This window comes from Sorex araneus, chromosome 1 (assembly GCF_027595985.1).
Source record: "Sorex araneus isolate mSorAra2 chromosome 1, mSorAra2.pri, whole genome shotgun sequence".
Taxonomy (NCBI): domain Eukaryota; kingdom Metazoa; phylum Chordata; class Mammalia; order Eulipotyphla; family Soricidae; genus Sorex; species Sorex araneus.
Window position 1 is genome coordinate 444350650 of NC_073302.1, and position 15967 is coordinate 444366616.

At 40.3% G+C, this 15967-nt stretch overlaps 1 protein-coding gene across 1 annotated transcript in view; it reads left to right on the forward strand.

Moving 5' to 3' along the window:
- The window catches only part of CNTNAP2 (contactin associated protein 2), a 1529860-nt gene that overhangs the window by 316556 nt on the left and 1197337 nt on the right, over positions 1–15967 (forward strand). The window lies entirely within an intron of this gene.

Below are 15967 nucleotides of genomic sequence, written 5' to 3' on the forward strand. Positions count from 1 at the left end.
ATTAGCCCCTGAACATCCCTCTCTGGGCGTAGCTCAGAAACAAACAAAAATACTTTCTCTAGGGAAGTTGGGAGCTTACTATATTTCAGTGACAGCCAAGTTTATACTTCAGTGACCTGAAGTCTTATGAAATATTTTATAAAGTTGAAACCTATTATCCACCTTTTGGGGTCATTGTAATGAGGTCTGGGTGCATTCTTAGGACTTGTTATCAATTCTCTTTGGTTAGATCTTTCTTTCTAGTCAAATACTGAGTTTGAATGATAATCATGTGTTTCTAAATTTGATTTCCTTATTTCCCAAATTAACTTAACCACCTAAAATGTCTCTTTCCTGTGTTTTTTTTCTTTTTTCTTTTTGGGCCACACACGGTGTTGCTCAGGGGTTACTCCTGGCTCTGCACTCAGGAATTACTCCTGGTGGTGCTTGGGTGACCCTATGGGATGCTGAGAATTGAGCCCGGGTTGACCAAGTGCAAGGCAAATGCCCTATCCACTGTGCTGTCACTCCTGCTCCAATATCTCTTTCCTTTAATCGTGTTTCAAACCCCTATTCTGGGGAATTTCTTGAATACATTATACATGTTATGTGGGTCTCAAGATCCCTGCATATGAATTGGAGGGATTTAATTTATATGATAGTAGGATTCTGCTTATTTTTCCAGCAGTACTATCTACTTTTCCTCAGTTCTCTTTCTTCCCCCTTCTTTTCTCCATTCCCTTCTCTTCTCTGCTTCCTAGCTGTCTGATCTGTCTTCCTCCTGAGGCTTTCACCCTTGACTAAGACCTTCCTGGATTCCTGTAAGGTTTTTTCTTTCAGGCTAAGAATGGTGACAGAGAAATTGAGACAGGATTTCTCTTACTTTATTTGCTACTTAGAAAGATTCCTAACCAAAGATTATTTTCAAGATTATTTAAGGCTTTGAGGGAATTACTAGGCAGTACACATTAAATCTCTAAATATATGATTTGCCAAAACTGGCAATGGAAATCTAATTTCCTAGAAAAGTATTGGGTGTTTTTCTTCAAACATGATTTTTTTTTTTCTGGACACAGAGAGGAATGATGCTGGCTGTGGACTAGGCAGTGAACTGAAATATGGGCCTCATGTCAGGAGTCTAGAATTCTCCTCATATACCTCCAGCTCTTTCTCTTTCTGTCATCGAACAACATAAACTTAAAGTTGCAAATTCCCAGTTGGGAAAGGAGTTTTTCTCTTGCTCCTTTTTTTGGCCACATCTGGCAGTGCTCAGGGCTTTCTGGTGACTGTGCACTCAGGAATCACTCCTGGACGTGCTTGGGAAACCGCATGGAATGTCACGGATTGGATCTGGGTCAGTTGCATGCAGGGCAAATGCCCTCCCCACTATACTATCACTTTGGCCCCAGAGAAAGCTTCTGTTTTTGTTTGGATTTATATATCTGGACTGGAGCAAAAGTACAGCAGGGAGAGCATTTGCCTTGCACACAGCCAACCCAGGTTGTATTTCACCGTCCCTCTCAGAGAGCCCGGCATGCTACCGAGAGTATCCTACCTGCACGGCAGAGCGTGGCAAGCTACCTGTGGCGTATTTGATATGCCCAAAACAGTAACACAAGTCTCATAATGGAGATGTTACTGGTGCCCGCTCGAGCAAATCAATGAACAATTGGACAACAGTGCTATAGAGCTATTTATATAAATTAATAGGGGCACACCTGTGCTAGGACTTACTCCTTCTCTGCCCTCTGGGATCACTCCTAGCAGGCTTAGGGGACCATACGTGATGCCAGGGATTGAACTTGGGTCTGCCATATGCAAGGCAAACTCCTTAACTGCTATACTATCACTCATGTCCCTCAGGGAACGCGCTCTTAAGTGAGACCAACACTTGGTAGCTCATCATAAAATAGTCCATAAAACTTTCACCTCGGCACAAATTCCACTGATGGACTCCTGGACCATAATGAGTGTACCAACCCAAGAGAGGTTTGGTTTTGTATTTCCTTTACCGTACAGCCCTAGCTAGTTCACTTCTGTCCTTCTATATTCCCCAATCTCACAATGGACGAGGGTCAAGCCTCCCGCTGATTCATGCAGGTCCTGTCCCTCTGTGTTCCTGAAGCCCCTGGTCTGAACCCTGCTTATCTGTTCCTCGATGGTCCTGGTCATGCTCATGGATGTGGCTTCCGTATTATTTGGTGTTCCTGATGGCCAGTCGGTGGGTTCCTGGAGCTCTCTGATGGCTCCCCGGTATTGGCGTCCCGTGCTCTCGTCTTCTTGGCTTTCCCTTCGGTCTCTAGATACTTGCATGTGTGTGAGGATGGCTTTTCCTGCCCAGGCACAGAGACTTACCTGACCTTTGCTCTCTTTTATGTCTTAATCCATCTGAGCTCCAAATCATTCTCTGTGTGGCTGTGCCTCATGCAGGTGAGATTGAAAATGAACAATTTCGTTCACAAAATTGCTTAGCACTTCACTTTCCTCTCCCGCTTCCACCATCACAAAGGTAGGAGCGACGATGATGTCTGGCTCCTCTGCTGTTAATTCATGGGCATTGTTAGATGGAAACTGAATTAGCTGCGATAAAAGGCTTTGGGAACCATTTAAGCTGTTCATAGGCTTCTGCTTTATTTCATCATCGTGTAAGTGAAGGAAATAGAATAAGTAGAAAACAGTTTATTCCTCAAAAGACTGATCTCCAGGGGCGACATAGTTCTTTGGGAGAACGCTGAAAAAGGAGAGTACCGTCCTAACTTCGGATCCTCCCTGCTCTGTCCTTGGTACTCTATACTCTGGATGTAAAGAGACTTAGAGTCTTGATGAGTTCCTACCTGATGTGGTTGTCAGAATCATGATGGAAAGACAAAACAAAATGTGATAGTTTTGCTGTGTGAGAAATTTACTGTCACAGCATATGTTCAATTTTCAATTTGTGAAAACATGAATATTCTTTCTGGAAATTCAGATGTATATGATATTTTTTTAATGAAAATATTGATTGAACACTTCTTATGTGTCAGGAAGTATTAGTGATATCACAGTAAATGAGAAAATCCTAGTCTGGGAGACAAAGCGAGTGCATTAATGATGATGTGGTTATTATGATGGAAGCAGTGAAAATTAAAATCCACTCAAAGGTACCAGCTTGCGCAATGGAGGCAGATAGGAAATGAGGTCTTTGGACGTCATGCCAGCAGTATTCTGTATTCTGCTCCTCAATTTCAAGCATGTGAGCACCCTAGTAACCACCAACTCAACAAAAGAACCCAGCAGTATCCCCCAAACGATTAACTACTTCTCTGATGTGTGTATATATGTATTTGGAGAGTGTCAGAGATCAAATACGAGACCTCATATATGCCAGATATAGCATCTGTCACTAACTCACATATCTGGCTCATTTCTATTTTAGTGGCAATCATTCATCTGATTTTTATGCTATAGATGGTTATTACTTTTAATTTTTTAAAGAGTGAATTATGTGTATATTTTCATAAAAAATATTAAAATTATATTAAAAACCCAATATATATTTATGTGTCTTTTAATACAATTAAAAGATTAAACAGAATCTCACAACCACATATATGCACTATTTCCTTGATTTTATTGTTCAGAGTAAATTTTGTAAGAATTCTGTACGTTTTTTGGAGGTGTTTATTTTAATTGATATTACTCCCTTGTATGGATGGTCTACAATGATTTATTCATTTCAGGTTGATGAACATTTGAGTCCATTTCTCTTTTTGGTTATTTCAAAACAATTGCATAGACATCCTCTTACTGATAAGGACCTAGAAAATAATGAATGCAGTTTGATATGTATATATATTTATCTTTCGCCTTTATAACTAATTAAAATATGTCTCCTAAAGTGACCATATCAATCTATATCCTCATAGCATTACTCTAGAGGTCCCATTGCACCACAAGTATGAATATTTAGTATTCATTTAAAGTTTCCATCTTTCTGGTGGGGGATTGTTTTATTTGATTCTTCAGAGTAAATAATGTATAATTTCATAATTGTATGCACATTATCAATCAGTCAACTATAAAGCTCGTTTCATATTAAGTAAATTACATACAGTTTGCTCTTGGCAGTGCTCTAGGTACGCTGAGGACTGAACACGTGTCAGCTGTCTTCTAGAAGTGCCCTAGCCTCTATAGTATCTCTCAGGCCCCACATTGTCATAATTAAAGAAGATATTCTGCATCTTAGAAATTAGAATCCCTTCTTTTTTATAAGAATTTTTCCTGAAACTTGCTATTGGGTTGTCTTTTCTCTGCTTTTCTAATTATGGTACATCACTGTATCATTGTCATCCCGTTGTTCATTGCTTTGCTTGAGTGAGCACTAGTAACATCTCCAACATCCCCATTGTGAGATTTGTTATTGTTTTTGGCATATCGAATATGCCACAGGTAGCTTGCCAGGCTCTGCCGTGCAGGCGAGATACTCTCGCTAGCTTGCCAGGCTCTCCGAGACAGACGGAGGAATCGAACTCTGTCAGCCACATGCAAGGCAAACGCCCTACCGGCAGTGCTATCGCTCCAGTCCAAATTATGGTTATGCACAGCGGGTAGGGTGTTTGCCCTGCATGCGGCTGGCCGAGCTCAATTCCTCCAACTCTCTCGGAGAGCCCGGCAAGCTACCAAGAGTATCACGCCTGCACGGCAGAGCCTGGCAAGCTACCCGTGGCGTATTCAATATGCCAAAAACAGTAACAAGTCTCACAATGGAGATGTTACTGTTGCCCACTCAAGCAATTATGTAAATATATCTTTTTAAAAACTCATAACATTTAGACATTTCATAACTTTAAAAGTTATGATTTTTATATGTTTGTTTTACTTTGAGCCCGTCTTCCCAGTACTCCCCCGACTGTTCAAATTTGTCTTCAGGGCATCGTGTCTTAGACTCGTGTCAAACCAGACCACCTGCATACACCCAGGCTTCCTTCTTCCCTTTCTTCCTTCCTTCCTCTTAAATAATTTCTGCATTTGGGATCAAAGAAAGACATTTGATTATTTCAGAGTTTCAGACTGTGAATTCGTAAAGCTTCACCATTTAAGCAGTTTTCAAGGTTTTATAGTTTTCACAAAATAGGTTACCTTCAATGGGGAAAAAATTTACATTTGAAGTAAGTTAGCAAAAGATAAAGTATTTATCTCTTAGCTAGCTCCTGGTAATTCCAACATCCTGTTTCATCAGAGAAGACATTTGCATTTTGGAGGACTGAAGTAGAATGTACCTTAGGTGTGAACAAAAGACAAATCTTTGAAAAGATAGCAGTCTTAACATTCATACTTTTTTTAAAGGATACCTAGATCTCCATGTTAATAGCCCACTCACCTGAATGAATTCAATAAGAGGCTAGAATTGCACATTGAGTTGGTGCTTTAGCTTTCTATGATCAAGGGGGAAAGTTTTCTCCATTTTATAGAAAAAAGGTTTGGGATAAATCACCTTTACCCAATAAAAATACTTAAAAAAAAAAACCAAAAAAACAACTTGGGCCAGAGTGATAGTACAGCAGATAGGATGTTTGATTGCACATGATCAACCCGGGTTCTATCCCTGGCATCCCATATGGTCCCCCAAACACCACCAAGAGTAATTCCTGAGTGCAGAGCAAGGAGTAATCCCTGAGCATCACAGGGTGTGCTCCAAAAGCAAAAAGAAAAAAGAAATTCAAAAAGAAGGAAAGAAAGACAAAAAGAAACAACTTAACAACTAAAATTACCTTTCCTTATTCCCATATTTTTTTCTTTCTTATTTCCTATTGATTTATTATAATATTCTGGATTTCTGGGCAATAGCTTCAAATCTATTGTGTATTTAAGACTTACTGCACCAAAGATCTGGTGTCAGCTCATTATCAGAATGAATTCTGCTAAGGTCTGAGGCCCCTCTCCCTCTCTTTCTCTTACAACCTCCCCATTTTTCAAGGAGTCTTAGAATTCCTTTTCTTGTTTTTTTTTTTTTTTGGCCAGTTTGCTTGCTTCAGCTATGCATATTCCATGCATGAATGCAACCATCTGGTAGTTGTATTTCACTTCCTGACTTCCTTCACTTAGCATAATCACCCCAAGTTCTGTCTATTTTGTCCCCAAAGGCAAGACTTCCTCTAAAAATCATTAGTTTGGAGACTCACACTAACCTCAAAGTTACTTTAGAACTTGCAGTAAGGGCAGAAACAGTTTGCCAAAGGATGTGCCTCCTCTGGCTCAGGTGTGGCTTAAAATATGATAATATATGTCATAAACATAGCCAGGAGATTTGTCAAGTTTTGAGGAGTGCCATCATTAGCTCTGACAGTCACAAGATGGGAAAGAAAATATCTGAAACTAGACAGGAATCTAGACTTTGCTAGATGACAAGCATCTCTGGGGAAAATTCCACCCGCTTTAGGCAACTGCGTTAACATTTATACCAATAGGTAAATGCAAAGGATAAACTGTCAACATAAAGTAAAATATAAACTAAAAAATAACAGTGCAGTATATTACAGTAAATGAGATAATTACCCCCCAAAGATGTCAGGTCCCAACTCTTATAATTTACAAGAAAAGGCAAAGTACTTTCTTTCTCTTTTAATACCCCCCAACCCACACTTCATGGTGCTCTGGGTACTAGTGGTCACTCCAGAACTTGGTCCAACGCTGAGACTTGAAGTTTGGACAGGCCAATGGGGTTGGCTGAGAACCATCACTACCAAGCATGGGAACAATGTCTGACCAATCTTCACAGTCATTCCGTTGCTCATCGATTTGTTCGAGCGGGCACCAGTAATGTCTCTCATTAAGAAACTTATTGTTACTGTATTTGGCATATCCAATACACATGGGTAGTTTGCCAGGCTCTGCCGCGCGGGCTTGATACTCTCGGCAGCTTGCCAGGCTCTCCGAGAGGGGCGGAAGAATTGAACTCGGGTCGGCCGCGTGAAAGGTGAACGCCCAACCACTGTGCTATTGCTCCAGCCCAATACAATATAATGTGCTTTTGTTTTTAATAGCAGTTTACATCTGAAGGTGCTCAGTACTTATCCTGGCTCTGTGCTTAGGAGTCACTCCATGAGGGACCCTAAGGGATGCTGGGGACAGAACTAGGGTCTGCTGCCTGCAAGGCCGGCGCCCAACCCTGTCTACTTTCTTTCCAGCCAGGGCTAATTGTTTTGAAATGTGCCCAAGTCAGTACTCTCCATCTTTGTTAGCATTAAAAGCTAGAGTAAGTTTCAATTTCCACTAACTGAAATATTAATTTCAGTATTTGCTTTAGTTCATGTCGCGTTGTCGCACTGTCATCCCGTTGTTGATCAATTTGCTCGAGCGGGCACCAGTAATGTCTCCACGGTGAGACTTGTTACTGTTTTTGGCATATCAAATACACAGGTAGCTTGCCAGTTATCCCATGTGGGCGGGATACTTTGATAGCTCTCCAATAGGGACGGAGGAATCGAACCCGGGTCGGCTGCGTGCAAGGCAAACACCCTGTGGTCTCTGCATGCCTCAAAGTTCCAAACTGGCCCTCCACGGTCATAGCAAGGCAGAGAAAGACAGTGACCATTGCTTCACCTGAAGAGATAATCCTGCCTTATCCTGGTGAGCTCAAGCGCAAGCAATTGTACTAAGGAGAGGAAGATTTCACACTCAGAGAAGACGGTGGCCATGAGATCTTGGAAAGGGATTGCAATCATGTGGCATAAGGCAAGGAAGCAGGAAATGACTTGGCAATAAAGCATGGAAAAGAGTCTGATGTGGGGGGCGGGGAGGGTAAGGGTCCTATAAACACCAGCCATGTCTAGATTTGGGAACTAACCTTCCAAACAAGGGAGAACACATTCCTATGTTTTTTCATAGGTTACAGTATTTTGGGTCATTTTCCCTAACAGCACCAGGGAACATACCCAAGCATTAATAATCATATTAGAAACATAAAGACAGGAAACTAGTCCAAGAACAGTGCGCTCAGGAAGAACCTCATTCGGCGATGCTTATTGTTAGAGAGACTCTGGCCAGTGCTGGCTCTAGTTCTGTTGGATATCTGAAGTGTAACTAAGGCAACCAGGAACTAAATTCTACATTTCTTTTAACTGATTTGAACTTCATTGAATAAAATGCCTATTTGCCGTTACGTGGAGACTGTAGATAAGAAGAACCCAAACACCTACTGGTCTTTGCTTGTATGTGCTTTTGTAACACAAACAAGTTGGAACATTGATCTCTTTCAGATGAAACTTTCAACATTTTCTTTACTTTGGAAAACAATAGCTTAGCCATCCAGGTAGCTGCCTTTGCTATAAACTAAGAAAAATGTGCTGACTACTTATTTCTGAAAGCCCAAACCAGGTCAGTTTCCTAAACGGTAGCTAGATCAGATGGGTTTGTCTATTTTCAAGGAATTAAAATGAGGGGCTGGAGCGATAGCACAGTGGATAGGGCGTTTGCCTTGCACGTGGCCAACCCGAATTCGATCCCCGGCATCCCATATGGTTCCTTGAGCACTGCCAGGAGTAATTCCAGAGTGCAGAGCCAGGAATAACTTCTGTGCCTCGCCTGTGTGACCCAAAAAGAAAAAAAAGAATTAAAATGATTTTCCCCCCAAATTCAACTAGAGTGTACTCTATGCTGAAGAGGGTCTGCCATGCTCTCTTCTACTTAGTAAACGGTTGGTTCTAAGGCTCTGTTAGTTGCTCCAAAGAGGAGTTTGGAAAACCACACACAGGTAGCACGCAACGCATGGAGATGAGACGCATTGCCCCAGTCTACCTGGGTCTGAGAAGCCCAGTCTCATAGAAGCCCATCAAGGAGAAACCGGTGTTTGATCAACTCTATAGGGAAAGAAGTGATTTTTCTTGTCTTTGTTGAAATCTCTAGAGGAGTTTATCTGTGATCCCTTTGACCCTGCAAATGATGTTCAAGGAACTGTTCTGACTACAGAGGATGCTAGAACTTCAGGGTGAGCTCACAGATTGCCACGGCTTCTGGTTAGGGGATGCCTGCTATCATTTCCCTGTATTTTTCTCTTTTGTCTGTGCCCTTGTTCTGGGGTCATTTTGTCAGCTGAGAAATTAGATATTGCTCAGGGTTGGAAACTAGAAGGTCATTCTATTCCCACGGAAGAAGACTCATCCTAGAACACTGCTTGGATGTATGCAGAACTGTGCATTTCCTGATTTGCTGTGAATGTATGAATTCCCGTCTTAGGACCTTTAATCCCATTTAAAAGGATTCCACTCTTTTGCCCTGGTTCACCACCAAGATTAGTTCAAACATGGGTACACAGTTAATAGTTTTAATTTTTTGAACATTTTATTTATTTGGGCTGGAACAATAGCACAGCAGGTAGGGTTTTTGCTTTGCACACTGGCCAACCCAGGTTCGATACCTCCACCCATCTCGGAGAGCCTGGCAAGCTACTGAGTATACCACCGGCACGGCAGAGCCGGACAAGCTACCTGTGGCCTATTGGATATGCCAGAAACAGTAACAACAAGACTCACAATGGAGACATTACTGGTGCCCACTCGAGCAATGGGATGACACTGACAGTGATCTTATTTATTTATTTTCACAGTTAATTTGTAATGCTTGGTGAGAAGTGGCTGTCCTCTGACTCGGAGAGCCCATTACCCCAAACCAGAATGCTTCTTAATTCTCTTACTCTGTGCCAAGGGCAGCGCTCGAGGCAGAAGGCAGAGAGAGGTCTCATGATCACTTAAACACATACTGTTTTGTAACTTCAGTTATAAAATCTGCGGACATGCTGTACCGATTAGCTACTGTTTCTCTCTTTGCTTAATTCTGTGTTGAGGTGGGTTAGTGCCATCCTTTGGGATTGACAGTATATAAAGCAAGAGCTTAATCTCTGTACTATCGCTGCATTCCAAAGTAGCTATAGCTCGTGCAAATTGTAAAAAAATTGAATCGCCATGAGACACAGTTACAAAACTGTTTATAATCGGATTCAGATGTACAATGTTCCATCCAGTTACCATTCCTCCATCAGTGCGCAATTTCCATCACCAGTGCCCCCAGTTTCCCTCCTACCACAACCCCACCCCTAGCCTGCCTCAGTGGTAGGTACTTTACCTCTCTATCTCTGTCTCTCTCTGTCTCTCTGTCTCTGTCTCTTTCTCTCTCTCTCTTTTTCTCTCTCTCTTTTTGGCTCTTATGTTTTGGTTACAAGCCTGCCTCAGGTGCAGGGAGAAGGGATCACTGTGATAACAACGATGGCTGGAAATAGCTAGCGTTTTTATTAGAAAAATAACAAACTGTAAATGTGTACTTAAGGAGACTCTTCTTCAGAGTAATGCCGGGGTGGAGAGATACTACAGCACTTGCCTTGTATGTGGACCACCAGGGATTCAATCCTCAACACAAAATTGTCCACTGAGCACAGTGAGGAATGATTCCAGAGCACTGATTCAGGATTAAATCTGAAAAATCAACAGGCGTGACCCCCCAAAAAAGGGCAAGAAAAAATAAGAATAAAGTCAGTTCCTTGTAGTCAGGATCTATATAACTAAAGTACCTACAATTCAATTTGCAGGGTTAAGAAGTCTAGACATGTCACTCAAATAAAATCATGGGGAAAAAATAAGCATGAAGCTAGGATAAAGAAGAATCAGGGAATGTTAGATACAAATGAAGAAAGGTGATGTTTGCTTTGCCACTGAACTAATGGGACCCTCTGATGGGGCCACAGACGAACTCTAGGAAGGCTTCTGCTCCCTGTGCAAGTGATACTGCCTTGTACAGAAGTTATTCATTTTCTTGGGCTCTTGAACCACATGGCATGGAACTGTAGCTTAACACAACAGAAACTTCTTTCACAGTTCTGGAGGGTGGTGGGATTCTGAAATCAAGGTGTTAGCATTGTTGGATGGTTCCTTCTGGAAACTCAGAGGAAGAGACTTACGTGCTTCTCTGCTAACTTTTTGGGGTTGCAGACAATCCTCCTTGTTGCTTGTCTTGTAGCTGAGTCACTTGTTCTGTGTGGGGGTCACAGCCAGCAACATTAAGGGAACCATGCAGTGCACGAATGGAACCCAGACCTGTGTGCAGTGCATTCATGCATCCATTGAGCTCTCTCCTTGGCCCTCATTCCAATCTTCTGCCTTCACGTATTTTTTCTTCAACCCATGTATGTATTTCTGTATCTTGACACAACATTGTTTATGACAGTAGTCATTGGGTTTTGAACACCCTGTTACGTTATCGCATAAGTAGTTTCATCTGCATTGACTCTATTTTGAATTAAGACCTCATTTTAGTTTCTGAGTAGATGTGAACTTGGGGTGAATATTATTTAGCTCAATAAAACATACATTCATTACAGCATATAAAATTTCTGTTTAGATTGATTAGCGTATCTGGGTCGAGTTCTGAAATTCAACTCATCTGTTAATTAGATATCTAATGTTGCATAATATAAAATGATTCTAAATACTTGTATTTTTGTGGTGTTTGTGATTGAATTTTGTGTTCCTAATACATACACAGTAAAAGATTTATTATGTTGCTTGAGGGACCAATATTTTGGTAGCATCCTTTCTTCAATCCCACTTTAATTTATTCAGTTATAATATTTGGAAAGCATTTTGCTCATTTTCAGTCTAAAATATAGATCTTTGTTGTTTCTGTGCTTCCAATATTTTAATGGCACCTGGGAGTTAGTGTGGGCTTCGGTGCATGCCTTGCATGTGGCTGACCCAGGTTTGATCCCTAGACCAAACTGTGCCCTGATCATCACTGCGTTACACCCTTCAGAACTCTAGAGGCCTTCAGAGGCCCCTTCAGAACTGCCGGGGTGTTTCTGCTAATCCATAGCACGGCCAGGACAAGAAGCAGCAGTCTCGTGCGTGCCTGTGCATTGACCTGCCAGCCTGGGGGGCTGAAGATTGTCTGGAGTGGTCCCTGGGCTTCTGAGAACTGCTTGGGGTCCCCACTCCCGCGTATTTTACTGATGCTACATTGTTTCTAAAATCAAAGTTGTTGGCATTAAATCTATCCAGTCACCAGGACCTCTGGGGTCTTCGGATGATTCATGTTTCACTTCATGCACCCCAAATAGAGCATTCATATTTTCAAGTGCATTATCTGCTTTTTAGCACACATTCCTTCAAGACATTCTCTCTGAGATACAGTACCCATTTTTCAGCACTAAAAAGTCTGTCATTGTCTTCTAAAATACAATTAAGATTCAGTCAACAAAAGGACTTTCTGAATTTTCAGAATGAGCCACAGGGATTTCCCCCACCCCTCCTCTTAATCCCCCTCCCCTTGTGTGGATATTTCGCACAGAATACTTACTAAAAGTTCCAGAATGTAGTGGACACTAAGGTATTTGGAGCACAGAAAGTTACTATATACTATATTCATCATTGGCTCTACATTAATTAGTAGTATCTCCACGCTCTGAGGTTAATTGAAACTGAAATCATGTCAGATTTGTAACAGATACAAACAAAATGTATTTCCTCAGGTAAAATTTATTACTATTTAATGTGATATAAATTTTTTCATTGGTTGCACAGGGTATGTTTCTGTTATACCATATTAAATGTGCTCAGGATGCATAAAGAATGTTGAAATAATTCTTGAACTAATTATACTAATGAATTCCAACAGGCTCTATAAAGGACTTTTCTATTTTCCTTTTGCATTTTGTGCTTCTAGAGTTTGTGTCATTTTAATCGAATATTAATTTTTAGAAAATAACTTTTATTAGGACAGATAATAGTTGCATATTGTCAAAACAATATGACTTAATGTGAACTTTCTATAGTTTAATGTGAAGATAAAATTAAATTAAAAAAATAGATTTAACACCTACCAATGCTAGGTAATACTTGTTAATGATAATATTAGAATTATGATTTTGGTATATTATGTATTCGGGATATAAAAAACATCTGCCGGGGGGCGACCGGGGGAAGAGCCCTGGCGACTCTCCCAGTTGGCTGCCCCCGGGTTCAAGGGGGTCGGTCCCGGGCTGCTCGCCCAGCCGGAGCAGCCCGGGCCATGGGGCAGACAGACGAGGAAAACAAGGTCCAGCCGGTTGATTGATCAGTTGTCATTTATTCTATTCTCTCCTGTCTCTCTCCGCTTCTCTCCCGGCTCTGGGTCTCTCTCTGGATCTCCCCCTGGATCTGGCCCTCCAACCCACTCTTACAGCTGCTTAGTTAAATCCCCCCAGCATGAGGGGGTTGGGGCTTACACATAGGTGTGGTCACAATCCATAGGGGTAAAGTTCTTCCCCTCAGGGGATGCTGCTTCTAGGACAGGGCCAAGTCCCATGAGTGTGTTTCTCCTCTCCTTGCCCAGCAGACATGTAAGCATTCATAATATTAATCATGTTGTATAGACACAATAAGAGATGCATTAAGCTTATAGAATTGCTCTCCTAAGGCTATCTCAATCTCAGACTACAGTGCTCAGGCCAAAATAGTCTTTCCTATCCCTAGCAGGGTCCTAGTCTCATTGTTACTTTTGGATCATGACAGCATTTGTCCATGATCAAGCTCTTAACTTATAGTTAAGAATTAGGCACTTTAGCCAGGCCCATCTCAATGCCAGGGTAGCACATAACTCACCGCTTGCCTTGGATCCATCCCTCATCGGGACCCTGCCTTTGGAGTGCTAGAAACTGAGGGCAACTGAGGCTTAAGTGGAGAAAGCAGATGCCCGGGAATGAATAATATTTGAAGCCAATTAAATCCCAAGTTACAAAAGCATAATATTGTCTTCTTGTCTATACAAAATGGACATTGCTTTAAAGTAAACTATTCAAAAGACATAAGGAGAGGAGAAAAGCAATATTAACTTACGATATAAGTTCAGTCTCCTAGAATAATCTGACCTTACAAATTAACAGCGGATTTGGGGAAAAGCTGATTAACTATTTGGGGAAGAGAGCATAGAGAAATAGTTACAGATAAAGAAATGAGAGTGACTCGGGAGCACCTTAATGGGTGTGACCGGGATGAACCTAAGCTCCTTGTGGCAAGGAGGGAAAGGACAAAGTAATGTCATCCTACATCAGGACATGCTGTGTTTTAATTTCATGCTGTGAAATTGAGTTTTATTTTGTTTGTGTGTTTTTCTGGTTTAGGGTCACATCTGACAGTGCTCAGGGTTTACTCATGGCTCTGTGCTCAGGGAGCACTCCCACCCCTGGCAGGGCTAGGCAACCAGATGGGGTGCTGAGGACTGAGTGGCTGTGTGCAAGGCAAGTGCTGTATGCAGTGTATTATCATTCTTGTCCCACTTTGTGTGCAGTTGGATAAACATATAAATATGTTACAAGGAGGAACTGGTCTTGCCATTAACAGAAATAAAATGGATTCAAGGAAATGTAGACTTCATAAAGTCTTGAGATAAGGATTGCATTTTGCATTAGAATTGGAATATTTTGTAACAGAAAGACTCCATTCACATAGATAATGTGGATCATTGTGAAGGCAATAATGCAGAAACTGACCATTCTTACAGCAGTCTGATATTCTGAGAATGTGAAATATATACTGGATCATTGGTGCTGCAGCTATATTCAGAAATATAAATGTAATGGTATAGATATTAAAAGGGAATATTCTGTCGTCGTTTTAGAGCCCTGAAAAGTCAGAGACTCAGTAGGTCTCATATCTGGATGACATTTGAAGATGACATTTGCGTTGACTGAAGATTCAAGCTATGGAAAATAAAACTAATTGCGTTTTCATCTTTCACGCAGATGAAACTGCATGCCATCAGCCTTTAATTATTTTTTCCGCGTAAGTTCTTTATTTGTAATATACTTATTATCAGCTCTAGTTGGTCAGAAAGCTTACTGGATGTGACATTCAACTTGATCCCTGAGCACCGTGCCAAAGTTAAAGCCTGAGCATAGACAGGTATGGACCCCCAATCAAATATAAATAAATGAGTAGATAAATAAGAACATAGGTGTTAACTAAAAGGCAAACTTGAAATTACTGGTAGAGCAATATATATAATTAAATCAATGCTTGTTCTGAATTAAGAATGACCACATTTCTTATTGTGTAATAACAAATGACATAATTTCATTGTAAGTTTCAGCCCAAAATGTATTTTATTAAAACATTTTCTAAGAGAAATAATCATATTAAGACAAGGCACATGTACACAAAATGACATTGAAAGTAATAAAAAAATTTAGTATGGTTCACAAATAAGCTATTTGTTATTAATGTAATGAGCCATATGTATATTCTCCAAGAACTTTACAACTAAAAAGTTCTCAGGAGACTGCCTGGCTTACTCCTTTACTTTGCTAATGAGAAAAACAGAATCCTCAGGGTTATTTAACTTGCATAAATAAGTTAATTAAGGATCTTAAAATTCTTAAAAAACAATCTAATACATTGTTTTCTCTCTTGTGTTGATACTTTTCTCCTATGGTTAATAATTATTTTATTTTAAAACCACAAGAACTTGTTGCAATCACTGTGATATCTGAAAGCAAATATTTCTTTGTATATTCCATAATTTTTACTATGTGAACACAGAGAAGGTATTCACCAAAAAAATATGTGAGTAGTATTGCATAGTCCATGTATCCAATTTAAAGGATTGAAAATTTTAAGGAATGATTTTTATAACATTTAAAATAGTCTGAAAATAAACACAAATCAAGCTTTATTTGGTTCAAAAAGTTTAATCGGTTATAGTGTATTTCCTTAGGGAATCTCAGCTCCTAAGATATGTTAATGAATTTTTATACTTACCTTAATCCTTATTTATATTGGGTGATTGCAAAGAGTATTAAAATAAAAGATATAGTTATACAATCCATCAACATTTTATGTATAATCTGTTAAATGTGAGGGATGAGGTAAAATTTAAAACATTGAAAATATATACAAGACATTTTCTATTAACTTTTATTCTTAAGTTGTTAGTCTTAATTATCACCTATTTAAATTAGTTTAACTTGGGAGAGAAGAACAAGCATCTG